Here is a 27,314-nt window from a genome sequence, read left to right on the forward strand (position 1 = left end):
TATCACTGGAAAAGCCATTTCAGTGCAAATGGTAGATGAGTTGAAAAATGGATTTTTTTTTTTTTTTTTTTTTAACCACCATTGGGGTTACTGACTTAAGGGCAGTTGTAGTTCAAACAAACCCAAGGTCAATCAGTTTGTTACATAATAGTGAAATAGTGCTGTTTTGTACAAAACAAAGCCAGATATTCTTTCAGTTAAAAAAATTGGTGATTTTGCCTGTGCAACTTTTTTCTCAAGTGGAAGATGATTCTAATTTTATCTGTGTTCAAAAAGCAGATTAAAAAAAAAAATCATGAGGCTGGAGCTCATGATTTTTCCTTACAGTTCTCTGAGCAGCTGAAGGAAGGAAAATCACCTTGAGTCTAGCATTTTCTGAGTACACTACAACAGCCAGGTCCCTTAGACCCATCTGGAACGAAATTAATTACATCTACGTGTCAGTTTAAAATGAAATTATTTTATTTTCACTGTATTTTCCTCCAGGCTCTTAGGGAAGAAAAGAAGAAAACAGGATTTCGGGGCAAAGGCTTTGGTTCCTCGCTGCCCATTTTCTCTTTAGGCTTTTCTTGCTTTCCGGCTTTTATTTTGTACTGGGTTTTTTGGGGGTTGAAAAATGTACAAAATATGTATTTTAAATATCAAATAATTATAGATTTTGAACATGACAAAATTTTAGAGCCACCATACATTTTGACAAAAATATTATTAAAAAATACCGTCTACTTTCACTCCACTTACATTAAAGTGTCATTCTTTTCATTTCATATCTTCTGATTTGTTCAATCTGACATTTGTTAGATATGAAAAAGTTCTGCGGACTATTTCAGAGAATATTTGGAGAAAAGTAAACTATCGATATGTAAAATTTCCACGGAAGCACGCTTGCTTAGGTAACATTAGTTTAAAACATCGTGTTGTGTTTAAAATGGCAAGTGTCGCTCACGGGCACGGCGGGGCAGCTGCCCGGGCGCGGGTCCTGGTTCTCGGAGGCGACGCGGCGAGGGAACCCGACGACCTCGTCCTTGCCCGGAGGCCGGCTCGGCCCGCAGCCCCTGGGCGCACTGCTGCTGTCCCGCGGCCTGGGCACGGCGCGGCCTTCGGGTTTGCTAGCATTCTCCTTTCCTGCGGCGCACGGAGGCGGGGGAGAGACACCCGCAGGGGCTGGAGGAAGGTGCGCGGCCCGTCCCACCTGCTGTGTCCGGCCCCGTGCGCCTGAGTCGCCACCGCCGAAGCGCACGGCCAAGGCCGCCTGACGGACACCCTGAGCTCATTTCTCCGCCTGGCTTCCACTGGGCTTTTATCTGCCTCTCCCATCCTAACTGGTTCCAGATTTGCAACTTCAGAGGCTAGGGGACTCAGCTGGGCCGCGCTCTTCGCCTCTCGGGGACCCCTCCCCCAACAATGACCCCCCGCAAGCGCACGGCCGGTCCTGCGGGGCGTGGGGGGGACAGGGCCATGGGCAGGGAGCGACCTATGAGGCCGGGGCTCGGAGCTCGCCCTCCGCTGCCCTAGGCACTGGCCCGGGCTTTCCTGCGCGGGGCGCCACGGCGCTGTCCCGGGGCGCACTGCCTCCGCCTGGTCGGGCAGGCTGGAGGAGGGGTCCCCAGGACCTCTGCGCGCGGGGCAGGAGCCCGCGGGCGCCATCGGAAGCGGACGCGGTGGGGCAGCGAGGTGCAGGTACTTGCTGTCAGCCCGGGAGGCTAGGACGCCCTGCCCTCCGGGGAGGGCGCGACCACCCACGCCGCCGCCGCCCTGGGAACCCGGCCGCGGCCGAGGCCCGGGGGCGCTGCGGGTCGGGGGCTCTGCCTGGCCACCACTCGCCAGTCCCGCACCACCATCCCGAGTCACCGTTCTCGGTGGGGAGACCCCCAAGCCGACCTACTCCGAGCCCGCCAGACCCCCCAACGCCCCGCAACCCAGGCCGGCCTCGGCGGCTGGGCCCCGCAGGCGCCAGGCACCGGCGGGGGAGGGCCCCGAGGGCTCGGGGCGCTGTTCCAACGGCCAGAAAATGGAAACTGTGCGAAAAGAATCCCCAAATCCGGCCGGGCCCGAAGCCCACCGGCTTACATAAAGCCCCAGGAGCCCGCCCGCCCGCCCGCCCGCGGCCTCCCTTCTCGGGGGCGAACAATCGGCGGGCCCCCGGCCAGGCCGTCCTGGGGTTGGCAGCACCGTCGACCCCCTGACCAAGGGCCTGGCGTGACCCCGGGGAGGGGAAGGGGTCTCGGCCTCTTCCCACCGTCTGCCCCGAGAAACATTTAACTAGCCTTTAATCACATTAGCAGCCGGCCCCAATTAAGGACGCGGGCGGGGGAGGCAGGAGGAAACCGCTGGCCGTGTCACTCGAGGATAAAGATCCTTTCATGCCCCGGGCCTGGCCTGGGGCAACGCGGCGGGCCGCCATCCCCAGCCTTTGATTGCCGGCGCCTGGGCATCGCCGACGCCGCCATCTCTGGGCCCCCTCCACGCCCCCCGCCCCCCTGCCCCCCCCCCCCCCCCCCGCAATATGCCATCGCCCTCGGGTGACCGGGTGGCCGGGCAGGGCAGCGACCCAGGTCCGGGCCGGAGCCCGCGCCCCCAAGGCTGAAAGGCCTGGCCTCCTCCGGCCCGCGCCTGCGCACGGGGACCGCTTGAGGGGGCGGCGGGGGGCTCTCGGAGGGCGCCCGGGACGCGTCGCCTGCCCGCCGACGCCGAGCGCCCGGCCGGGACCCTGGTAAGGCCCTGCCCACGGAGTGGTTCGGAGGGAGGGTGACCCCCGCCATGGGCGGCCTGGGCAGGTCACCGATGCTCTCTTGGGCTCCGTCTGGCCTCCCGGGCCCGGAGTGAGCCCCCGAGGGTCCCGGGGCCAGGCCCAGGCCGGGCGCCGCGGTGGCGGGTCTCCGGGGGCCCAGGCTCCGGCGTCGGGCCCCAGGCGCGCGGGGAACACCAGGCCGGGGCGGTGGGGCCGGCCTGCGGCCTCCCGTCGTCTCGCCAGCCCAGAGCGGCGGAAAGCCGGCCGGGGCGCGCGGTCGAGGGCTGAGGGTCCCCCAGGGGTGCTTACCTTGCTCGGGCGCCCGAACCGCGCTCCCCTCGCTCCTCCTCGAGGGTCGGAGCGGGGCGCGCTCTGGACGGGCCGGGGTCGTGCGAGGACAGCGGCCGCCCGCGCCGCCGCAATGCCGAGGCCGCCGCCCGCCGCCGGCCGCGACGCCCGGGGGCCGCCCAGGACCCCGGCCCCACGGCGGCAGCTGCAGCCCGGAGCCGCGTGACCCCGGCCCCGACCTCCCAGCGCTCGGCTGTTTGTCTCGCACAAAAGAGAACACTCATATTTTTTCTTTCCCCAGCACCGATTTAACACCCGCCCCGTCTCCCCTCCCCCGAATTACCCCCGACCTCCCACACGCTTCTCTGAGAACCGCTTTCTCTCCGCACACCCACTTTGTCTCGCCGTTCTCCGCTCTTTAATTCCGTCGTTGTAGTCGAGGATGTCAGTATAGCTTAGAAAGTTTCATAGAAAGTCAGAAAGCAATTAGGGAGGCCCTTTTATTGGAGCTTCGCTGGTGCCATGGAATCTTTTAAAGGACAGCCTGAAGCACCGAACACAATCCCATTAAAGCGGCCCAAACTCCCACAGTCCTCAATAGGGGTGCTCAGTACTTCGACAGACTTTCGCCGGCTCATTGGGAACCGCGGGGTTTCCTTCCCTAGTTCCGCAGCCCACTCACAACAGTGCGGCCTTGAACCCCTCACTCCTTCCTTTCTCATCGGAATTTCCACTGGGAAAATGGCTTGCAGGGCCGGAGTGGACATTAATTAAAGTCTGCCGAGCGGTCCGAGGTCTCTGTTTGACAAGGGCTATGAAAACCTCAAACACTTTCATAAGTAACTCCCCATCCTGACTGTTTATTTGAAGTTTTTTTTAAAAAAAAAAAAATCCAGCCAGTTTCTAGAAATGTGAGCTCGATTGAAATCAACTTTTACCCCTGTCTGCCTTCAAATCGATCAGCCGACGTTTGGAAAATGGGTCAAAGAAATTATGCTTTGCTGAGAAAAAGACCACGTATGACCAAAGTTTCAGCTTAATTGAATTTTAGTGCCAAATTATAACTCACTGAATAACTGGACTTGGGCGCAGGGGGGTGGAGGAAAAGGCAATGAAGGACAGGCAATTCTAATGGAAATACAGCCATCCCGAACTGGGGTGGTACGGCCACAGTCGTATAATAAGAACTGCAGCCTAATTCCAAAGGGGTGAGGTTATCACACTGTGGCTTTCATGTGGGAAAACGGGGTTGGCCCCGGTTTGATTTGTGGTTTTGGGTTGATATACTTGTGTATTATTTAATGTAGCAGGAGACTCTTCTATAGAGCATAGCTTGTCCTTTGCTGTTGTCGAGAATAACTTCTGTTCTTGCCAATAAAAATTAATCTCTTCCTTTGGAAGTCAATATGTAAAGAAAGCAGGTGCTTTAAAGAGAGAAAGCATTTAAAAAAAAATAAAACAGGTACTTGGTTGTCAAAGCAAAATGCCGGGTTTAACACAATTAGGGTTTTGCTCCTGGCGTGTCATCACAGTTGTTCATTTTATTGAATAGACGTTTGTATATGGCAGTTCCTGGGTTGATTTTAGGAAAGGAGAATAGGTGATGGGCTCATAAGTAACGAGTTATAATTCAGGTGGTAGTGAAATGAGCATCAGTTTGGGGCAAATGGGTTGTTTGCTAAATCTATAAGGGGAAAGTTAAAAATGAGCGTGCAAAAGGTGGACTTTTGATTTTTGAAGTTTGTATTCATCATCAATTAGTTGGAACTTTTTCTCAAAGTTGCCCCCTTTTCTCTTGTTTTATTGCTTTTTTCTGGCCCTGCTGCCACCAGGCTCAGCTCCCCGGCCTGTGACCTCTTGTTTTGCGGGCACGCTGCACCCTCAGCCAGTCGACTGGGTTTCTGCATCTCCTCTGCTTGGATACATCCGGACCTCTGCTAGCCTGAGTGGAAAAGGGCAGCAGGCTTCAAGCCCCCCGAAATCCAACCCCAGGCACTTTTCAGCCGGGCCTTCAAAATCTCCTGCCTCGGCCAGGTCAGTTTCTTCGTGATTCCTTCACCAGCTTTTCTTTGTCCTGCCTCGAGACTTCCCTCTCACCCTCTCCTCACCGGAAACACCTTCCACCTTCCTGTCTACCTGTCCAGACTGCACCTCTCAAACCAGGCTCAGACCCACATCGACGTGGCCCGCTTCGGACTCCCGGGGAACTGTCTTCCCAGCTTGGCCGTCTCGGAGGGCCCGGTGCTGCCTCCTGTGTTTCATTGGCCTGTGCTTCCTTCTCACAGTGTAGCTTGACTTCGGGGATGTTTCTGGTTGAAGAGAAAACAATGGCGGCTCCTTGAGAGCAGGTATCACTTTACACCCATCCTGGGGCTCAGTCAGCACCCAGCACCCACAACATAGGCCATCCATCCGTCAGCCGCACGCGGATGTGTAAATCAGAATCTCATTTGGGCAGGCAGCAAGGAGAGGGGCAGTTACAAATGTGCCTGTTCCCCGGAGGTGAAAGCAAGGTCCACATGCTTCTTTGCTGAACCCCTAGGACCTGTCCCTGGACTTTTTCAAACAACGTAAAACTCTTTAAATTAAATGGAATCTTAAACTGTTTAAAAAGTGAATATGACTCAGTTGGACTGCAAGAGAAAGTGGAGGAAAACCAAACAAAAGCAAATCCAGAAATCCAAACAGCTCAGTCTGCTTGGGATAGTCTTGATTTGCCCAAGAAAAGGAGCAGATTCCTGAGAAACCAGCAAGAGAATCTAAAAGTGCTGTCGTGTATCGTCTTGTGGCAGGTGCGGGGCTGCCCGGACTGTCTTCTAGGAGGTGGCCGTACGCCCCCCGCAGGTCCTGGATACTTCAGAAAAAGTGCCGCCCAGGGCCGTCCCGTGTGCCGGGAGAGGCTGAAGACAGGCACTTTCTTCAAGGAGCGTAGCTTACCCTGGATCCCGCTGAAAACCTGGTGACAGGGCTGGCCCTGAAGAGGATGATGAATTCCACTCTGGTCAATAGTGCATGATTAAAGTACAAGATAAAAAGGACGCGAACAAAGGCATCTTGAAAACTCTTAGGGGAACAAAGAGATTAGCAATTGCGGTGGTACAGGAAGAAATGAAAATGATGAAAATAACTCAGGAACTTGAAGGAGGAACATTTAACATTTAGAATTCAGTGCAAATGCGTTAACCATCCTTCTGAGAGCAAAGTATCTTATCTCACCACTTAATCAAGTTAACCAAACCAGGAGCGTTAGCGTTTAGAGATGCGCTGTGTTCTGAAGGGGGCCTTCCTGAGTCTTCACGTTCAGCCGAGACACTGAACTTCCTTCTGGAATATCAGATTCTCAGCTCACGTTTGCAAGGGGCAGTAAGATAAATCGAAAGAAGAAGCAGGTGTATGAGACACAGAGCTGGACTTGGAGGACCGCCAGGTTAAAACGTACACGTGGCAGTCTTTTCGAGCTGTTTATTGTATTTATTTATTTATTTTTAATTTTTATTTATTTTTTTTTTGTTTTGCGGTACGTGGGCCTCTCACTGCTGTGGCCTCTCCCGTTGCGGAGCACAGGCTCCGGACCTGCAGGCCCAGCGGCCATGGCTCATGGGCCCAGCCGCTCCGCGGCATGTGGGATCTTCCCGGACCGGGGCACGAGCCCGCGTCCCCTGCATCGGCAGGCGGACTCTCAACCACTGCGCCACCAGGGAAGCCCTCCAGCTGTTTAAAAAACTTTGAAAAGCTTCCTCTCTTTCTCCCTGAGGAAAAGTTTCAACAAATGGCTGGGTGGTTTAAGCCTTTCCCATCCATGAAATCCCTGACCTTCTTCTCCTGTGTCTCTTCAACCACGGCCTTAGACTGGATGAAATGCAGATCCTGTTCACATTATTTTTGGAGAATAGTTTCATGTTCTGATTTTGTTCCAGTTCAATCGTTTAAGAAAACGTGTAGGTTCAGGTTCATTTTAAATTGGTTCACTCAGTGTACTTCTGGGGTGGGGGTGGGGAGACAGAAACAAAACAAAACAAAGCAAAAATACCTCCTTTAGACTTATGGTTCAACACAGAATTAATATTGGGGCCACCTATCGTGAACGGTGCTGTGTATTGGGGGTTTGTGAAGGACAGCTTTGGGTCAAGGCCAGGTCATCAGTTTTAATCCTAAGGGTTGCCCTTCTTTTTTTTTTTTTTTTTTCGGTACGCGGGCCTCTCACTGTTGTGGCCTCTCCCGTTGCGGAGCACAGGCTCTGGACGCGCAGGCTCAGCGACCATGGCTCACAGGCCCAGCTGCTCCGCGGCATGTGGGATCCTCCCGGACCGGGGCACGAACCCGTGTCCCCTGCATCGGCAGGCGGACTCCCAACCACTGCGCCACCAGGGAAACCCCGCCCTTCTTATTCACAGTAATTTTGGGGCTTCTTTATCCTAATTACACGGCAGGCCCCTTGCATCAGGTTTTGACAGCACCACTCCACACAACCTTTGGGGCTGGTTGCTTTTCAGAACTTAGGTTTTTTTTTCCTCATATTTGAAAAGGGGAATACAGTGTAGAGGCTGTGGATTCTGGAATCCGGTAGCCCAGAAGCACTCCTTTATCAAACCCTTGGGCATTTTCACAGTAAACATACGAATCTTCACTTTCAGAGGCATAAAATTGAGACTGTAAATAACCTCACGTGCTAAGTTTAGGAAATGACGTTTGGTTTTCAGAGTTTTCTGGAGTTTGGGGCTTGCACGTAAGGAATTGTGGTCCTGGATTACAGAACCCCTACTCTTTTCCTTAAAAAAAAAAAAAAAAGGCGCCGATTCCAGGCTCCTTCAAGATCCTTTCCCATGGGTCAGTTTTAATTGTAGCATCAGCGTTTCAGCGTTATTTGTTTAGAGAATGCTTATATATTTTCAGAGAATTCCCAGAAACCTTATATATTTTCAGAGAATTCCCATGGACTAAAGACCATGTTTAGTGTGTTAAGAGTGCCCGTTCTAACATTTCCGAGGCCCACTTTCACGTGTCCTACTGTGGGTAAGAGAGTGACCGAGGGAGGCATCCTACTGGCTGGACACGGCGCCAAGGAGAGCAGGTGACCTCCAATAGCGATGTCTCACTCCTCCGCCTGCCAGGAAAGTCTCCCAGGCTGAAAAAAGCAGCAAGTGACTTCCTTTGCCTCTGACCTTTTGAATGAAAATAAACTGTACATGACTAATAGAACCTAAGGTACTAAGAGGTCCTTAAAATGATGGAAACTGGCCATCAGCGTGTGGACGGGCCTCCTGCAGGGGGTAGAGCCTTGGTTGCATAATCCCTACCGTCCCATCCAGTTTTGACTCAGTGAGCCGGTGTGACCCATATTAAGTTCTAATAAACCTCAGCTGTTTCAAGAGATACACATATTTTGCCCAGAAACAGCCAGCATTCCAATTTAAACGGGAATGGAATGTACATTTTAATGATGACATTTTTATTTTATAGGAAAAGTCACGAGTTGTTTGTGAGTTTGATTGAGTTTTTGTAGGCCCGTAAGAGCCGATTAAATGCACATGGGCCGTGTGCCCTCTCAGAAATGTCAGATGTCTCCGTTCAGTTTTACCTTGTGTTGGACACAAGTATTCCACCTACAGGAACGCACTCGTGCAGGTAAAGTGGATACCCTGGGGAGGGGGCTGATCCACGAGGCCAGTGTTCAGTTCTGCGTGCGCTTCAGGAATCCATCCGGTGCTCAAAGCAAAACGGTCCTGTGTTAGTCATGCAGCTTTCGAGGGGGTCTTGGGTTTCTGGAAGTGTGCAGAGGTCTTGGCTTCATGGAGATGGCAGCTTGCACTCATAAAAGAGGAAGAGACGGTTAGGAGGCCTGCATCCCCTGTGTCTGATAGGCTTGGGAGGGGGCAGAGGGGGAAGCAGCAGGTGGCTCCCAGGAGCAAACCCTGACGGGAGCTATCCTGGTGCCTAGTTTGGAGCTGCCCAGAGTAGTAGGAAGGGACTTAAAAAGATGACTGAAGTGGTCGCATCCTGCCTGACCTCTCACCCACTGGCCCAGCATTTGTGACCCGACGTGTATACTTAAGCTCACACTGCCAGGAAGCACCCGACCTCAGAAAGCTTGAAAATGCTGCTCCCCCGAAGGAGCAGAGGCCAGGCCTGCCCTGTGGCAATGTTCTCATCTAAAGTTCTTCTTAATATTTCTCACGTTAGCACTGTTGCCCCTGATGATCTCAAGGCGTTGTCCTGAGCTCTTTACGGATGAAGCGTCTCTTTAATTTTGCATGATTAAAATTTGGGGAGGCAGGTGAAGATATAGGCAGGAGAAGAGAGATCTGGGTTACACAGAGGGTCAGAGGGACGAGTGACAGCAAATCCAGACACTGCCTGAGGCAGGGGGTGAAGTCACTGCCCTCAAGGTAAAGAAGAAAAAATCGTCTCTGCCACTTCCTGACCCAAGGCCCAGTGAGAGCCACTGGGGAGAGGCATTGTGTTAGATGCGTCAACAGGGGGCATTTACGGGGGACCCACCATCCAGGCCAGGCAAAGAGGGGACACATCCTTGGAGAGGTGGTGCCTGAGCTGAGGCCCACGGGGTGAACTGGCATTGATCAAGACTAGGGATGGTACGGGGTGATGCACGGAAGAGCATGGTCCGGGAAGAGAGAACGGACGGCCCGAGAAGGGAAGGCGGGGCTCTGGGGACCCCTCTCCATCACCAGGCCTCCGTTCCTCAGCCGCAAGTCGATGGGGTGATCTCTTTACCTACGGCTTGATCCGCCTAAATCTGGCCTGGATTGCAGCAAGTTCAAGTTCTGCAGACTCTAATAGGTGCTCACAGAAGAGAAACACCCGATGGACAACTTTCCAACAATCGGTATAGAGGGAGGCTTGCAGATACTGATTCGTGGGCCTTTTTGACTTAACACTCAGCATCTCTGTGTCTGTATTGTCTTTAACTCACGGATTCAGTGAACCTTTGTTGAGCGTCTAATGGGTCTAGAGTGCTGGCCCAGGCTCTTGGTAGGGAAAGACAAGGAAGGTCATTCGAGCGTTAGCAGTGGTAGAGGTCTTGGGGGCACACGGAGGGAGTATCCAACACTACACATGGGGCGTTCCAGGAGGAGGGGAGACCACCAAACAGCTGACTGTCTCTGGGGCACAGTGTGCCCTTTGGGGGGCTGGGGGAGAGGATGGGATGGCAGTGGTAAGGGGCCGGAGCCGGATGGCTGGGGCTGGCTTCTCCTGGGTTTGTCTGCAGTTGTTGAATTACATGCTCCCAGATGACAAGAATTATGAAGGTTGAAGTCGTCCCATCAAAGATATTCTACTGAATTAAGTTCATATTTTATACAAAATGTTCTGCAACGTTAGGTATAATTGGACATCGCTTAAAAGAAAAAACCTGATTTCCCAAATGTCACCTGGATAGCTATTTCGATGTCAGATGGAACTTCCTGCCGCATAAAGATTTCCAGTGTGGAACGTCAAGAGCTGGTAGGGACGTGGGTCCTTTTCTGGGACAACAGTGACCCTCGCTGCGGATTAGAAACGCGTCTCGAATTTCACAAGAGGTCGGTGGTGAGACCAATCACACTGATGAATGTTCCCCCAGACCATCCCAAAGGAAGACTTCCCTCCTGCTGGCCCTGTGTCTGGTCAGCTGGGTAGCTCGGGATGACTGCTTGTGTTGTACCTTTTAAAAATTTTTTTTTAACATGTGTTGTACCTTTGGGTACCGTTTGTGGGATTAGGAAGGAGGAGGAAACGTGGGGATGGTAGTGGAAAGCAAGCTGTTCTCACCTGTTCTGGAGCCAGCTGGTCTGCACTTGCTGAGGGGAATCGGGCGATAGCAAGCTCTGAGGGTGGTTTTCTGCAAGTTCCCTATTTTTCTCCCTGGTGTGTGGCAGAGCCTTCTGCTCCAAAGAGGTGGATGCCAGCAGTGCCGAAGTAGCTGGTCAGCCTGCCTGTGACTCCCTGGCAGGTTTCTCCTTCTCAGGCCGAGAGAGTTCCCCGTCTGTACAATGAAATTGATTTGTGGGCTCAGCTGAATACTTTTTCTTTTTCTTTTCTTTCTCTCTCTCTCTCTCTTTTTTTTAAAAGACCAACCGATTAGTAATTAGTTGTGCAATTCAACTGTTTTTCTCTTAAAAATTTTTTTTACTGTGGTAGAATTTTTATTTTTTTCTGGGCAAATTTTCAGGATTTAATTGCCCTTAAAAATTGTGGAGGCTGTCAGAGTAAATTGCAGATAGAATAACTTTACCCAATAAAACTAGTCCTGTGATTGTCATCATTGTCAGGCTTCTCAGATAAAGTTGTGGGAAGGACAATTTAAGTCTACACGGTGAACCACACTTCAAATCAGTATTCAGCACAAGGGCTCATCACGCTGAAAGACAGAAACCCAGGGTAGCAGCCGTGATGCTGGAGAAATCAGACATTGATTCTAAAATGATTTCAAAGGCTGCCCACCTAAAGAAAAGGAGAAATGTCTACCCCAACGGGTTTAACTTAAAGCAGTGCAGTTAAAGACTTTGTTTTTATTGAAATATAGCTGATTTACAATGTTGTAATGTAGTGCAATTTAATCTGTGAAAATTTTTTGAAAAGACAAAAACCATTTCATAGCATATTAAAAGTAATAAAGCATCAGCAATATTACTAGCTTTGTGCAAAGTTGCCTCTGCCTCAGGTTCCTGTTTATTCCCGCTGTATGCCCTGAGTGGCTCTAGGCTTTTCTTGAAAAGGAAACCCCCTTAGGGTATGAAAATCTCAAGTAGTTTTTACCCCCTAAGAAATACTTTCATCTTCTCTTCCTCCATTTTTGATAAGGGAGCTTCTAGTGCTGAATCGATTTGTCATCATGAAAAGTAGAACTTTCTAGAATATGCAGCTTATCTTATGACCCAACTTGGATTCCTGGGGATAAGAGGAGACCTCATACTTTTTATTCTTCCTCCCAGGGTCCAACGCTTGTGTTTTTGACCAATAATAAACTTCAACCAAACGATTATTGGATCTACTGAGGATGGAAAGTAGTTCCTCTATTGTTTGAAATCATTTTTAAGTTAATTGTATTATGTCGATCAATTACTAATCTGTAATATACATTTATATTTTATGTAGTTCCCTATAGATCAGGAGGATGGGGAAAAACACCTTCCTTACGTGAAAGTATCAGCTCGTTTCTACTCTTCAGCATTGTGGAGAAGGTGAGTTAAATAATACATGGCTTACACGGCTAAGCTGTTGGAGGAGAAAGATGTTCAATGAGAATACAGGTATCGTGCAGGAGTTGGGAGCCCGGCCTCCAGAAGCTGACTGCCTCGGCCCTAGCTCGGGTTCTTCGCTCTGGAGCTGTGTCATGTAAGTTCTTTGAAGCACTTACTCTGTCATGTAAGCATCTCGATGCCGAGATCTCCTCATCTGCAAAAGATGTGGGCAACAGTGCCTTCGTCAGGTAGCTATTGTAAGGGTTAACCTGGTGACCCAGACAAAGTGCTAAGCGCAGTGCCTGACACAGTACAGTACATAATCACGTGTGTAATCGTACGGAATCATGTGTGGAATCAATCGTTAAAGAGGAAACAGGATTTTACAAAAACAAAACTAGGAAAGTGAAGGTGGCCGGATATTTGTCTTATGAGTGATGTGTATTTTTTCCAAATGGCATATTAAGAGTACTAGCCTGTCATCAGTGAATATGATTATGTACATTCACTATATCGGAGACCTAAAGAGATTTAAAAATTGGTTGCCCATGGAAGTTATTAGGTTATGTGTGTGTGTGTGTGTGTGTGTGTGTGTGTATACATTCAGCGTGTCCAGCCGTTGTGTACATTTTGTATACATTTTGTAGGCTGTCAGATAATAACAACAGGGCCTGTAAGATCTCCATATCTGCTTGGGAATGACCAACGTCAGCTTGGAAAGGACCGTAAACACCACCACCAAAACTGAGAGCCCTTGTGCGTGAGCGTGTGCCTCTCCGTAGGCTGCAGAAGTGCAGGGTGCTGTGGAGGGCGGGCTTGGGAGATGGGGGCTCAGAGGCCGTTCGCCTCTGGCACCCCTGGAGGAGGGCTTCCTTCCTCTTCCTCTTGTTGGAAAGGGGCAGCCAGGGCCCAGGGGCCAGTGCCCCAGGTGCACCTGACAAGTGGTTCTGGTGCCAGCTAGTCCCTGGCAGAAGGAGGCATGAGCAGGGTGGAAGATAGGAACATGGACCACAGATGGCCTTGGACAGATCTGACCCCTCCGGGGCCTTGGGCAGCCTTGGAACCTTCCAGAGCCTCACATTCCTTCTATTGTGTGAACATTAGCTCATGTCACCCAGATTAGTTGCAGTAACCAGCCATCCCCCTTTAGAAGCAGGGTAGGTGATAGATGCCACGCGGGGTAATGATACCACATCCTAGCTGGAAAAGAGGCAACGGCCTTCTGAAGTGGTTTACTTTGATAAGTGCTGGAGGTGGATGAAACAGCTGGATGTCTGACAGAAGCGGTAACGTATTTTGTCCAGTCCTGCCTTCTGTAGATCTGTTTTGCTGAGTGTGCACTTTTTCAAAAGAGCTTTTCCTACCTTGCGGTTATCTTTGTGTTGGAGAGAAGAGAAAGCCAACTCACACCGTGAATTACTTCCTCACCAAAAGGCCCTTCTAACTTCTCACATTAGGGCCTGAACAGTTTTTTTTTAAAGTCCAGGTGCTTTCTTACCCAGTTCATTCTGGATAATACTGTAAATGTTGAGGGACTTTGTCTATGGACAGCAGAATAGGCCCAGTATTAAAACATCTTACATACCTACTATTTTAGAAAATGCACACAGTATACTATTAATCTACTCTCAAGCTATAGAATTAGGTTCAAATCTGTGCACTCAAAACCTTTCAGATGACATATTTGAGATAACTTAAATATGGTAAAAAAACGTTGAGGATTGGATCCACAAATGTAAACCAATCTGTATGAAACATTGTTAATGATCAGTTGTTGGATTTCACCTGGGTGATATTTAACGCTAGTCTGTGTGCGTAGACAGAGTCTAAATGGGAATCTTGTGTATGAAAAGACATTTAGAAATTTTTTTATTTTATATTGGAGTATACTTGATTTACCATGTTGTGTTAGTTTCAGGTGTACAGCAAAGTGATTCACTTACACATATATCCATTCTTTTTCAGGTTCTTTTCCCATATAGGTTATTACAGAATAATAAGTAGAGATCCCTGTGCTCTACAGTAGGTCCTGAAAAGACAACGTTTTTGATTGAAGCTCTGAAGGGGGATTATGTGATACATTTTTATAAGATGTATTAAAAGTGTTTGTATTTTTTCCCTCAAAGAGAACCTCACGTTAAACTCTTCTGCAGTTCTTTCTATACGTGTCTTCAGTTACTTTGTCTTGAGGCTAAAGGGATTTAATAAGAGCTGGCCTTAATGGCCGTGCCTGATGCTGTTCTGAGGGCTTTGCCTGTGTTGACTCATTTGTTTCCGGTCTCCGTCTGGTGAGATGGGGTCTCTTATTATCTCAATTTTACAGCCGAGGAAACTGCAGCTCCGTGAGGCTAAATGCCTCATCCCCACCAGACGCCAGACTTCAAGAGCCTGCGTGCTTCTCAGTATTAAAGAGGAATCTGGGGCTTCTTTGTTTTCAGTGGCAGCTTATCATATTACCAGCCCTATAACAGTAACCACGAATGGGTGTAAATTAGGGCCACTGGGCAGACTTCACAATGGCAAGTGCTTTGAACTTCCGCTTGAAATACACTTCTGTTGACAGGCAGCCTGTTAGAGCTGAGGAATTTAGAAACATCCACCCAGTGTGGACAGAGTCACTGCCTGGTGATCAGAGGATGCTTCCATGTTGCACTTGTCCCGTGGAAATGTCAGGGAGAACTAATGTGATATTACAAATACAGGCTCTACCGACATGAGAACTGTTAGCTACATACTTAATAGGGGAGAGTTAAAAATACAATTTTAACTAAGAAATCATTCTATGTTTATCGCGCTCTCTCACCTGCCAGGTGCTGGGAGGGTCTTCTTTCAGGAGCTCACAGGCTGGTCTGGCACGAGAGAGACCCAAGTCAAGAGATAATAAGAGCATTTCTGGGTGGACAGGAAGAGACTTCTCAATGTACAAGTGATATAACGGAGACGTAAAAAGTGAACGTTTTCAAATAACAATCCTCCATTTCTTAAGGATACCAGTAGCTTCAAAAGGAACAAGTTAAACATCGATTTGGGGAACACTAGTAAAGGACAGGAACATGTAATGAAATATTGATTGACGACTGCACGCTATTGAGACCAGAACGGCTCCCTGGGGCTTCCTTACGCAATCCAGACCCGGACAGACCAACACACTGTTTGGGGAGTACCGGGTACTGCGTTTCTGGCATTTGTGGATTTCAGCACGTTTGATTTAATGGTTAAGTGAAGTCACCGATGATCAGATATCCTTGCAGAAACCCCTCACCTCCAACAGCCCCTCTACACTGGAGGATCCCCAGAACCTGGGCCGGTGGAGGGTGGGAGGTGACGGGTAAGTGACTTCTAGGCTCCGGGTTGGTCTCATTAGGGAATCGGACCTGTTTGCGCTCATTTCGAAGCAGAAGAAATACACTTTTAGAGGAAGAGGAGAAACTCAGCTCTACTCCTGCCCACTGGAGTCCATGGCATAACTCCCAGATGGTGATATTCAGATTCTTTTGCCATCCCTCCAGCCAGGAATATGAAATACATATGAGAAAACTCAGGCCCTGGAAAAAAAGAGAAGCGCTTCCTAACTACCGAGAATCCTTTGTGTCTAATGAAATGATCACTTTCTGGTGGGAGTGTCATGAAGTCAGCTACGGGCCCTCCTGGAGTCTAAACTTCACATGGCCCCTCCGGGATGTGTGACGTCGTCTGCCTGCTCACTCTGGCTTCCCGGTGCTCCGAACAGGGTCTGGGATGGTGTAGATGCTCGGAACTATTGATGACCAAGTGACTTAATGATTGACAGGAGTGAATCTAGAATGGGAGGCACTCGCTAGAGAAGTGCCGTTTAGGCAGGGATTTGAAACACGTCAGTAGACCACTGAGAACGTCACAGTGACATCTGATAATGCAATCGTACTGAACCTTTCCCTAGGTTCTTAAACAACGGCAGAAGAATCAGGAAGACCCACGGAGGAATTTCGAAGAAGACACGGCTAATTTACAAACAAGAGCGAAATAGAATGTTGGAGGAACTCAGCGGCACTAAAGACTGCAGCGGATTGGAAACAACTCGGAAGGCGGGCTCTGTGGTGAGTGCGCGCCGCGTTTGTTTTTCAGCAGTAGTTTTTGAGGATGAATTTTGAGGGGGGAGAGGGAGTTTCCTTTACACTTTTGTGGAGGATGGCTCTCGTCCTGAGCTCTTCTAACCGGACTAAAGAATTTGGCACACACTTGCTCAAAACCTAAGGGAAAAAAGCCAAGTCCCCTTAGGCTGACAGCCCTGGAGGACAGGAGTCAGTTTGAAATGTCTTAGTTTTAAGAAGGTGGCAGAATTACATAATTATTCACAACTCATAAGAAATTAAAATACCTCTTCCAAATATGAAGTTGTGAGATAACACAAACCACAAATTCTAGACTTTCGGAGAGCGTGTACATCGTTTGGCCTCCCACGCACAAACCCACATCAGAATATCTGCGCCACGAACACGTGGCCGCCCTTCCCTGGCTTCCCCAGCGTCCCTCCGCACACAGGAGGGGTCCCTCGGAGCGGCTCCTTCCCGATGCTGAGGGGCTGAAGATGCAGCATGTCGGAGAAGCGGGTGGCCACCCCAAGGCGCCCAGGACCACAGAGACACCGCCTCTTCCGCTCATGGCAAATCCGCATGAGGTAAGGAACGATCAAGAAAGTCCTAAAATAAAGGCGCTGGGTGACGGGAGGGCTTGGGGGTGGGGGGGCGGAGTATGGAGAAATGGTCACATGGACCCAAGGAGTCTCATTCTGGGTGGTGGCCTCTGTGCGCTCATCCTGTTTGTGATAAACCGAAAATCATAGCACCTCGTTTAAGCAGATAGATTAAGCATCACTCCCTCAGCCTCACTTTGAGGACCTGTCCTGCCTCTCGCCCAGTACTAGGCCCTGGGGCTTCCAAGGCAAAGCAGCTGGGTTCCTGCTGCAAGTTGCTTTTATCACTAGCAGGACAGTCAGATGCATAAACCACGAGATGCTGGACTAGTACCGGTGCACTGTGGTCAGGAGAGGAGATGCAGGGAGGGTGGGCACCCTGACGCGGGAGAGGGGTGAGCCCTGGAGTGTAGAGTGACCATGGGCTGAGGGCTGGAGGGAGTGGGAAACCAGGATCGTGTTTGGTTAAGGGGTGGCCTCAAGGGTGCAGGGCTGCAGAGGTGGGGGGACCTGGTGGCTTTGGGGGACTGACTCTGTGTGCTGCGCTGAGGGGTTAGGACTGACCGTGGTGGGAGCCGAGTCTGTGGAATTCTCCCAGTTGGGAGGCTCTGTAACCACCGCCAAAGCAGTTTACTGGAGACAGAAGCCTTACTGCGTTGGGCAGAGGAGTGAGTGGGACGTGAGGGGGGTAGGTTCTTGAGGATGGTGGCTGTGACTTCCTCCTCCCAGGGTCTGCTCTAGTGTACAAAGTGAGTCCCCAGTGAATTGGAAATACTTTCCTCTCTTTCCGTAGACCTTCATTAGCAATGCTCTTTCACCAACCTTATCTTATTCAATTTTAATGAGAGCACATAATCTTGACCTAGGAAATAGCCTTATGAACTTGACCAAAAAGGAGCAAGGGGTGAACCCCCAGATCTGTCCAGTCTGTGTTTTCTCCACTTTTCCTTCTGTACGGGGGGAGGGGCTTCATAGAGCGTCCCCCCTCCTCCCCCCGCCCCCGCCGTACGGAAAGCATCTTATCTTTCAGTTGCATGTTAGCTGCCCAGGACACAAAATTCAAGAAACAGTTTCTACCACATTCTACCAAATACTTACCATCTACCAGAAACACACAAACGGCGTGTGGCTGCTGCCCTTTGATCTCATGGTCTAGAACCTTTGCTTCACGTGGCAGAGATTGGACAAGATTGAATTCTCTGAAGAAAGGATACCCAGAGAGGAGTATCAGTGCCATTCTGTTTGTGTTTGGAAACCCTTTAAGAGATCAGAGAACTAAAAGAAACATGCCACAGTACAACAAGTTTTCTGAGCGCAAGAGAGCTGTCTTCAGTCAGTCCCACCTGTGGAGAATTACCTAGCCTCTGCCAGTAACTCTGACAGTGAAGGGGTTAAAATAACAAATAAATGACTTTATTTAGACTTGAGCGTTTCTGGCATTTTTTTTCCTAGATTTTTTTTTCCCCCACAGTATTTGATGTGACAGCTTTTGTTTGCTCACACTTGTCTCTCTTTTAAATTTCTCATATCAGCGGTAAAAGCTATTTCTTTTTCCTGTAACATCTTGAGCTTGATATCCAATGAAGGGAGAAATTGCTCTTGCATTACTTGAAATTATACTATTATACCCAATTTTGGGGGGAGAAAGATGAGAGTAATTTAGATCTCCAGGCACTGAAGATTTTGCAGACGGGTCATTTGCAGCATTATTGCTGATTAGTCATCCATAAAAGTGCTTTTACTGCGGAGGAGGCGCCTCCATTTCTGGTGTTCTTTAGAAACGCCGATTTTGAGGCCCATCCGGGCGAGGGAAGGACAGTCATCATCCACTTTGAGGTCACGCTCTGGCCTCGATGGGGCTCTGGTTGGGAGTGGAGGGCCGCTCTGCACGGAGGAAGGGAGCAAGTGGAGGCAGAGCTGGGTGTCATCTAAGCACCCCCGTCAAAAGCATCATCCGTGGAACCCGTGTCAGTTTCAATGCGCATGCGCACTTGCAGAGCCAGCCTCCGAAGTGGGCGGCCGGCTTCAGGTACCGATTGTTTGTGCGTGGGCCAGGGTTGTCCGGAGAAGTCTGTCTTTTCTGAACTTGGCGAGATCATTTATAGACCATGAACAAACCGGAATTTGTTGGCTAACCATTTAAAAGCAATTTTGGAAAGAAATGTTCAGTTTCCTGACGTTTCCTTATGGGAGTGAGAATCTGTCGTCTTTTCCAGTTTCTTTCACATCCCAGGGCCCCCTTCTGGAGGCCACCATTTTCCAAAGGAATTCACTTACGGGGGTTAACCTTCTGGCCACTGATATCCGAGTGAGGACACACACGCTCTGTTTGCGTGGCCGGTGGGAAATCTTACCTCCTGACATCGTTCTCGGGTGGGCAGGGGGTGAAATGCTTTCTGTAAATTTCAGGGTAGAGGGGCCCATCATTCGATCCATGCCTTCTCAAGCGGCTGGTATTTCCTAAACTTTTCTGTGTATATCGTTGGAAGCACAGCGTTACCACTCTAAAGAGGGACACCAAGGAGCCAAATGCCAGTGGAATTCTGTAATGTGGGCTGCAGTGTAAACTGTGGTAGGGTTGAACTGAGGACTCTTCGAGAAAAACCTGCAAGTAATTAAGTTCTCCCTCCAGCAAGGTAAAGCTGAGTCTGAAGTCTGTCAGCACAAAGGAGAGTGAAACCTTTGTGGGTGATTATATGTATGGATATATTTTTTCTTTTTTAATGTAAATAAAGAACTCTGGCAAGACAAAGGAACCTCGTATCTCATTGCTGACCTAAGGAGGAAAAAAAGGAAAGATGCAGCCTTTGTTGGTTGCATGCTTTCCATTGCTGAGGTCAAGACAAAACTTAGATTACCCTGTCTCAGCAACTCCCAAACCATGTTCCACGGCATATAAGATATTTCCTGGGGAGGAGGGGAGAAAGATTTCACGAACAACTCAGTTTCAGAATCCTTGCATATAATTTCCCCTCCTCTGGAGATTCATGATGCTCTTTAGCTTGTTAAGAGAACGCCGTGTGCCTTGGTGTAAGCCAGCAGCCTCTCATCCGGTGGGACCGGAGTCCTTTTCACAGGGCACCTGCTAGCGTCCTGGGAGAAGTACTGTTTAGTTCACCCACAGCAGAAACGCTGCCCACTAGCCACTGATCGGCCGTGTCTGTCCTTGTTTGTGCTCGCTCTGTGGTGCTCTATTCACGTCAGTGGTGTTGTACAGTCTGTTGTGATGTGTGTATCTGGCTTTCAGGACAGTCTGAACGCTCCTTGAGGACAGACGCTTCTCCTGTCTCATCTTTGTGTTCCCAAAGCGCCTGCCGCAAGGAAGGAAGCGTTTGATTTACTGTATGTTGAGAGCTAGTCCCACGGTGGCTCATGCGAGGACCCAGGCGCACTTTGGACCTGCTAACGGTGATGAGGGTTAGAAGCAGGGGAGACAATGGAAAGAAAGATATGCAGAGCTAGTCCAGTTCAATTGCCCTCTCTTTCCTGCATTCCGTTTTCTCAGAGGAAAACACGTACCTTTGGAGGACTCTTCACCTCTCTTTGCACTTGCAAGAATAAAGGCATCAAACGTTTGTTTTTCATTGTAAAATTAGGAAAAGAAATAATGGGATGGACTGAGGCTCAGAGCAGACAGAGATTCAGTTACCTGGCAAGGCTGAGTAGGTAGCATCCAGTGTTCGCCTGGGGCTTTGGGCAGAGAGCACAGGGCTTGGAAGAGAAGGCTTGAGTTTTCACTTCCATGAGGAACCAGGATGAGTGACCATCTTCTGTAAGGAGACTCAGGGGTGTCACCAAGAGGGAGGCTGGTGAGATGGTGTGATGTCCATTGCTTAGTGTCGTGGGAAGAGTGTAGGCTTTGGAGTCTGGTGGCCCTGGCTCTGAATTCCAGAAGCTCCACTTTTTTAAAGAAATTGAAGTATAGTTGATTTACAACATTGTGTTAATTTCTGCTATACAGCAATGTGACTCAGTTATACACGTAAATATATTCTTTTTAATATTCTTTTCCATTATGGTTTGGATATAGTCCCCTGTCCTATACAGTAGAGCTTGCTGTATACGTAACAGTTTGCATCTATTAACCCCAGACTACCAATCCATCCCTCCCTCCCCCGCCCCTGCCTTGGCAATCACGAGCCTGTTCTCTATGTCTGTGAGCCTGTTTCTGTTTTATAGATAGGTTCATTCCTGTCATATGTTAGATTCTACATATAAGTGATAGCATATGGTATTTGTCTTTCTCTTTCTGACTTACTTCACTTAGTATGATAATCTAGTTGCATCCATGTCGCTGCAAATGGCAGTATTTTGTTCTTTTTATGGCTGAGTAGTATTCCACTGTATCTATGTACCACATCTTCTTTATCCATTCATCTGTCAATGGACATTTAGGTTGTTTCCACGACTTGGCTATTGTGAATAGTGGTTCCAGCAGCTCCACAGGACCTTGGACTAGAGTTTCAGTTTCTTTATTTTTAAATGTGGAAAAATATTTATTTTAAAATTTATTTATACATTAGAGATTTATATTATTTAAAAGTATTTAAAATTTTAATTTCAATAATGCCTAACCCATAAGGCAATTGTAGTCTATGTAGGTTCTTGTATAGATTGACTTGCTTACGCTCATATAAGTGTGGAACACACCAGGTTGTTAACACGGATTATCTGGGAGAGGTGGCCCTTGCAGGCTGAGGTTGTTGAAGGCTGTGGCAGCCAACATCCAGGAAGCCTTGCCTCCTGGTGTTCATGCATTTGTGTAGTCCCTACCCACCCACCGTGAATAGGGATGACCTGGGTAACCAGTAGGGTATGACAAAATGAAGAGGTGTGACCTTTGACGCTAGCTCATGAAAGACACTGTAGCTTCCACCATGCTCTCTCAGTTTTTGCTCTGGGAGAAGCCAGCCGCCATGTTTTGAGGACACACAGGGAGCCCGATATAGAAAGGTCCATGTGGTGAGGAGCACAGGCCTCCTGCCAACAGCCCACACCGGCCTGCCAGCCACATGAGGCACCATCTTGGCACCAGAGGTTCCAGCCTCAGTCCAGCCTTCAGATGATGGCAGCCCCACCCTCTTGACTGCCCTCATAGGAGAGACCCTCTGCCCAGAACCACCCAGCTAAGCGATTCCAAATTCCTGATCAACAGAATCTCTAAGATGATAAGTGTTTATTATTGTATTAAGCTGCTGAGTTCTGAGTTGCTTTGTTACATAGTAATGGATAATTAATACAAATTAGGGATGTGAGAAGGCAGACAAAAAGTGAAAGGCTGTACTAAGAACCAGAGTGTGCATGATATGATTTCATTCACATGAATTTTATATAAATGTGCATAAAGGAACTAGAAAAATATACAGTCACAGACTTGTAGGAATATCTGTGTTACAGTGTGAGTTGCCAAGTGGCAAGTATAAATTACAGAATAATGTGTGTAGAATGAATCTATTTTGGTAAAGGCAAGCAATAAATCAGCCCTCTCGTGTGTTTACAGAAGCAAAAAGAAGGGCGTGGTGGGTTTCTCTGGGAGGTGATTATAGTGCCTGCCTTTGTATAATCTTTTCTTGCATTGTTTTACTTGTTATAATAGGCTTCGATTATTTTTGTCATTGGAGACTATAGGTAAATAAGTATTTTTAAAAATTAAAAAATAAGGTGATTGAAAATGAGAAGAAATAAGTGTTGCAGACTGCCTGGCATGCAGAGGCATTCATCAGAGGTCCTTTCCTGTGCCATGGGCGAGTTTGGTGTCCACATCTGGTGGTCTGGTGCAGCCTAGGGGCCCTTTCTCAGACTAATGTTTTTAAATGAATAAATTAAAATATATAGGCTTACAGAGGGAACCCATTCTAGTGAAATAAAGTTACGATGTATTAAAAGCCAAACTTGTGACGTAGCAATAAATGTGCTTCTTTATCAGTATTTTAAATACGAACCACTGAATCGAACAGCTACCGTAGTTTCAGAGTAGTAACGAGTGTAAGTGATGTTTGAGATACTCGCAGCCAGTTTGGTGTGATAAGGAAATATGTGTGAGTGCTGTTGCTGGCCAAGTCACAGGAACTGCTGATGCATTATACCGAGATTATGCCTAAGTTCACAGTTGACGGGAGTGTTATAAATATCTGTTAGCGAGTAGCGAAAATAAAGATATTCTATTTTTTTTTCCCCAGTCAAGTTCATGGACCCTTTGCAGTAAGTCGTAGCTACAAATAGGTCAGAGTCAAATCGAGTCTTTGTGGGGACTGGGATGAAGGAAGGGCAGAGCCAGAGATGCTCAGGGGCTAGGCTTGTCCCCGGGCCAGGGCACTGGACACTGACGCAGTGTGGATGCCAGTGGGGTGGTCAGCCAGGGTGAGCAGGACCACGGCAGCCACGGGCACACCAGCGGGGCCCAGCGCACAGCGCTCCCTGCTGCCCTCCTCTGCGGGGAATATTTTTTCCTTCAGAGTCTTTGGAAAACCAATACCTAGAATAGCACACCACCTTATTGCTTTATATTTGGTAGGAGGCTGAGATTCCCTGTATAGCTTCTACAGAAACCCACAGAGAGAAAGAGTGCTTTGCAGATCGAGGCTTGGGCAGTCCAAAATCTTACAGTAAGATAATACCAAATGCGCTCCAAAGTGCCTCGCTCTTTTTCATTTTTATGATTTTTGATTTTTCTGCTTTCATTCACGGTTCCCATTTCATTTTAAGCCTTTCTTGGCAGTTGTTGTCTGGAGGTCACCCTTTGAGCTCATCTCCGGTCATTGCTCGTCCTCTTAAAGTGGTCAAACATTTAAATATTTCTAAAATTACAGGATGTGTTTGGGAGCCCAAGGACTTGGATAAACACACCATCAGTGGTACCTTTGGATCGATTCCCCCTCCTCCCTGGGCCCCTTTGAGAGACCTCACCATTTGTGGAGGTAAATCATGTAACTTGCCACTAAGTCTAACAAATTAAAAAGATCCAGTGACCCAGAGCCAAAGATCCAGGCCCTTCCAGAGTGTGACTTGGACGTTCTCATGACCAGCCAATCACTAAATCACTCATCAAATATTCTTAAGTGCCTCTTGTATGAGGCACTTTGCTAGGAGTTGCAGGGCAGTGACTCTCAAACTGTGTATCACACACGCCAGGGGTTTAGTAAAGCCAGGTTAGTGAGTTGTGACCAACATTTAAAAAAATGCAATGGAAAACAGTAGTAGTAAAGGTAAATACTGTGTCGTGAATGTATGTCTCAGATGAATACACACACACACACACACACACACACACGCATGCATGTATGTGCTAGATTACCATGAATAGTATACTTATTTATTTTGGGTGGTTGTCAAAAAACTGGAAAGTTCCTGCCCTAGGGAATATTCAGCAAACATTAAACGTTAGGGCGCTCCGATCTTTGAAGTCATCGCCATTCGCTGTGACACATGAAAAGCTAACAGCACGAGGGCAGCTGCGTGGTTCTCTTTGACATCTGGGGGAGCATCCCTGCTCAGTGAGGGCTCTTGTATCCTCTGTCTTTGGACTGCCCTGTGGGAGGGGCATTGCCTCTCAGGGGCATGGCTCCTGCGGGGTGGAGAGAGGAAACCCTGTGAAGGAGACGGTAGGAGCACCAAACACTCAGGGAGCTGAGACAGGCACACTGACCTGGTGAAGGCCTCTGGGTGGGTCACTAGCCAGGTCTGCTGCATGGAGCTCCGATTCCCTAATAGAGGTCCCCGCTCTTGGAGGATGAAATGAGGCCTAATTGTTCCCTAAGTTAATTCCAATGGAAGATCCAAGGATTTGGAGTGCGCTGGTTTATTTGGGTGGGTGGGTGGGGTCTCTACTTCTTTTTACACAGTTATATGCTGCCACCATTTCAGCTTCTGGTAGGCCATGAGCACCACCTCTTATGTGGAATCTGGCAAAACAGCATATCCGTTGTCGGTTGCCTGGTAGGATTTCACACTTATTTCTTGGAATAGGTTTTCAGCCAAACGGGATTGCTGTCTCGAGGAAGACTGTCCCCAGGCCTCTGGTTGGCTGGCGTGCTTGCTTGGCCAGCAGGTGTCGTCAGGAGCACCAGGGTTACTACGGATCATGAACTTGCCTTTGTTCAGCATTTTGCAGGCTCCGTGTGGGTCTGAAGTCAGTTTGCCCATCTAGGACCTGTCGGGAGGCAGTCGAGGAGAGGCTTCCCAGGAGTGAATGCGAACAGAAATGACTGTTGGCATTACAGTAGCGGGAGGGGAACTTTCCTGAATGAAAAGAAAATACCCTGACTCTCGGCGTGCCCAGCCCTCCCACCCTGGGCATAAATAATTTAAACCACTGAGACTTTGTGCCCTCTGAGCGTGATGTCTGTTGTTTTTCATTGTGATCGGTACCCACTCTTGCTGTGTGTACTGTAACCCACGGTTGTGAGAAAAGTGTATCAGGAAAGGCCAGGCTAGGAAAATCTGGGTCTGGTCCGTGTGTCCTTTTGGAGGAGTTCAAAGTTCTACAGCTGCTCGTAGCATGGCACACAATGTCCAGAACGTCCCCAGACCAAACCCATCCCTTGGGTCATGCATTGTGTTCATTGACCAGACCCTTTGCTGCCCCGGGTGCCAGTCTCTGGCTTTCCCTAATGCAGGAGGAAGGCTCTGGGGGTACCGCTGGCTGAATGTCAGGGTCCAGTCTGTGTGGCACCCAGTGCAACAGAATTGTGTCATTTATCGAATCAGTTTTTCAGTTCTCAAATTCATTTTCCAGCCATCCAATAATAAAGACCTCTTACGTGAAGATTTGCTATAGGCTCTCAGGGTCCTGGCTCATCTATTTCTAGAAAAAGCAAACAAAGCAAGAAAAAGGTAATGACCTAATCCCCGTTTAACTTTGTGTCTTTTTGACAGGTTAAGAAGTGCTCGATGCAGAACACTGACTGGTGCAGACAAATGTTGCCCTGTTCCTTAGCAGACCATTGCCATCATCAGCGGAGGTAAGGGTCTTTTGAGGACACAGAGAATTTTTTCTTATTTGTTTTCAGGAGGAATTGAGAAAGGGTGTGTGTCCTTTGGGACAGGTGAGGGGTGAAATGGAGAAAATGTTGTTTACAGCGGTGGTTCTCCATGGTAACAGACCTGAGGTCCCTTTTATAACACATATTTTGTAATGCTCTGTGGTAAGTTACAAAATATGGCTCAAATTCCCTCCATCCGTGAAGGCTGTCCCTTTGCAACGTGGTGTTACCGCTCCTCTCATCAAGAAGTTGTGTCTGTTATTCTACCCCCCTTGCATCCTGGCTGGTCTTGTGACTAACTATGACCAATAGCATGCCGTGGAAATGATACTGGGTGATTTCAGAGCCAAGGCTTCAAAAGACTTTGCAGCTTCTACCTTCTCCCTCTTGGAATCAAGTGACCGTGTGAGGAAGCCTGAGCTAGCCACCTGGAGAGGCCACAGGAAGGAGAGCTAGGTGCTCAGGCTGACAGTCCTAGCCAACTGCCAGACACGTGGCCATCATGACCTCCAGCACCGGGCTGATTGGCCAACTGGTTCCAAAGGCAAAGTGCGCTCTGCCAGCGTGCTGTGGAGCAGAGGGGAGCCATCCCAGCTGGGCCCTCCCCGAATTGCCAATCCGCAGAATCATGAGCAAGAAGTGATTATTGTTTAAAGCCATTGATACCATATAGTTTCTATGCACCAACAGAAAACTGATACTCATTCTTTGTTTGCTTTGAAAGTCATAGGTTATGTGAACTACTCTGCAAAAAATTAAAAAGAAAAACGTTACTACCTTAATTGTAATACAAAAGGAAAAATAGGAAAGTAAGCAAATGATGTGCAAATGCTAGAGGTCAGCTACCCTAGAAGTTGTAGTGCTGCAGTAGAAGTTACCTAGAATCACCACGGACTCATCTGCTTCAAGTGCAGGCTGCTAGAATAGGGGTGAAGCACAAACCCCGAGGGCGTTGCCATTGTCATGTGATTCCTGAAACGGCGATCAATTCTTGACTGAGTTCAGAAAACCAAAAAGTAATATTTTACCTGTATTGACATAGCCGTCAGATTCTTAGAGAATGAATTTTGCATTAAGACTGTACCCCCCAAACCCTCTGTATTTATTCATAGAATTATAAAGTTTTAATTCGTTACATTCTTTTTTAAATTTAAATTTTTATATTTTTGCTTAGAATAATTATATTTTATTATGAAAAATTTTTATTGAAGTATAGTTTATTTACAGTGTTGTGTTCATTCCTGCTGTACAGCAAAGTGATTCAGTTTTACATATATATATTCTTTTTCATATTCTTTAGTGTTATGGTTTATCACAGGGTATTGAATATAGTTCCCTGTGCTAAACAGTAGGACCTTGTTGTTTATCCATCCTATATATACTAGTTTGCATCTGCTAATCCCAAATTCCCAACCCATCCCTCCCCGACCCTCCCTCTCCCCTGGCAACCACAAGTCTGT

At 48.5% G+C, this 27,314-nt stretch overlaps 1 long non-coding RNA gene across 3 annotated transcripts; it reads left to right on the forward strand.

Annotated features, from left to right (window-relative positions):
- Positions 1 to 2,528: 2,528 nt before the first annotated feature.
- LOC307182143 lies at positions 2,529 to 26,610 on the forward strand. Of its 3 annotated transcripts, none has more exons than XR_013827131.1 (6): positions 2,529 to 2,713; positions 4,852 to 5,053; positions 12,116 to 12,201; positions 16,121 to 16,277; positions 16,606 to 16,858; positions 25,748 to 26,610. It is a non-coding gene; the product is annotated as an uncharacterized lncRNA (long non-coding RNA). The 3 variants fall into 3 exon arrangements; XR_013827132.1 differs by having other exon boundaries at positions 16,706 to 16,858; XR_013827133.1 differs by having other exon boundaries at positions 16,723 to 16,858.
- Positions 26,611 to 27,314: the final 704 nt, after the last annotated feature.

The sequence above is a fragment of the Stenella coeruleoalba genome, assembly GCF_951394435.1.
Source record: "Stenella coeruleoalba genome assembly, chromosome: 2".
NCBI lineage: Eukaryota > Metazoa > Chordata > Mammalia > Artiodactyla > Delphinidae > Stenella > Stenella coeruleoalba.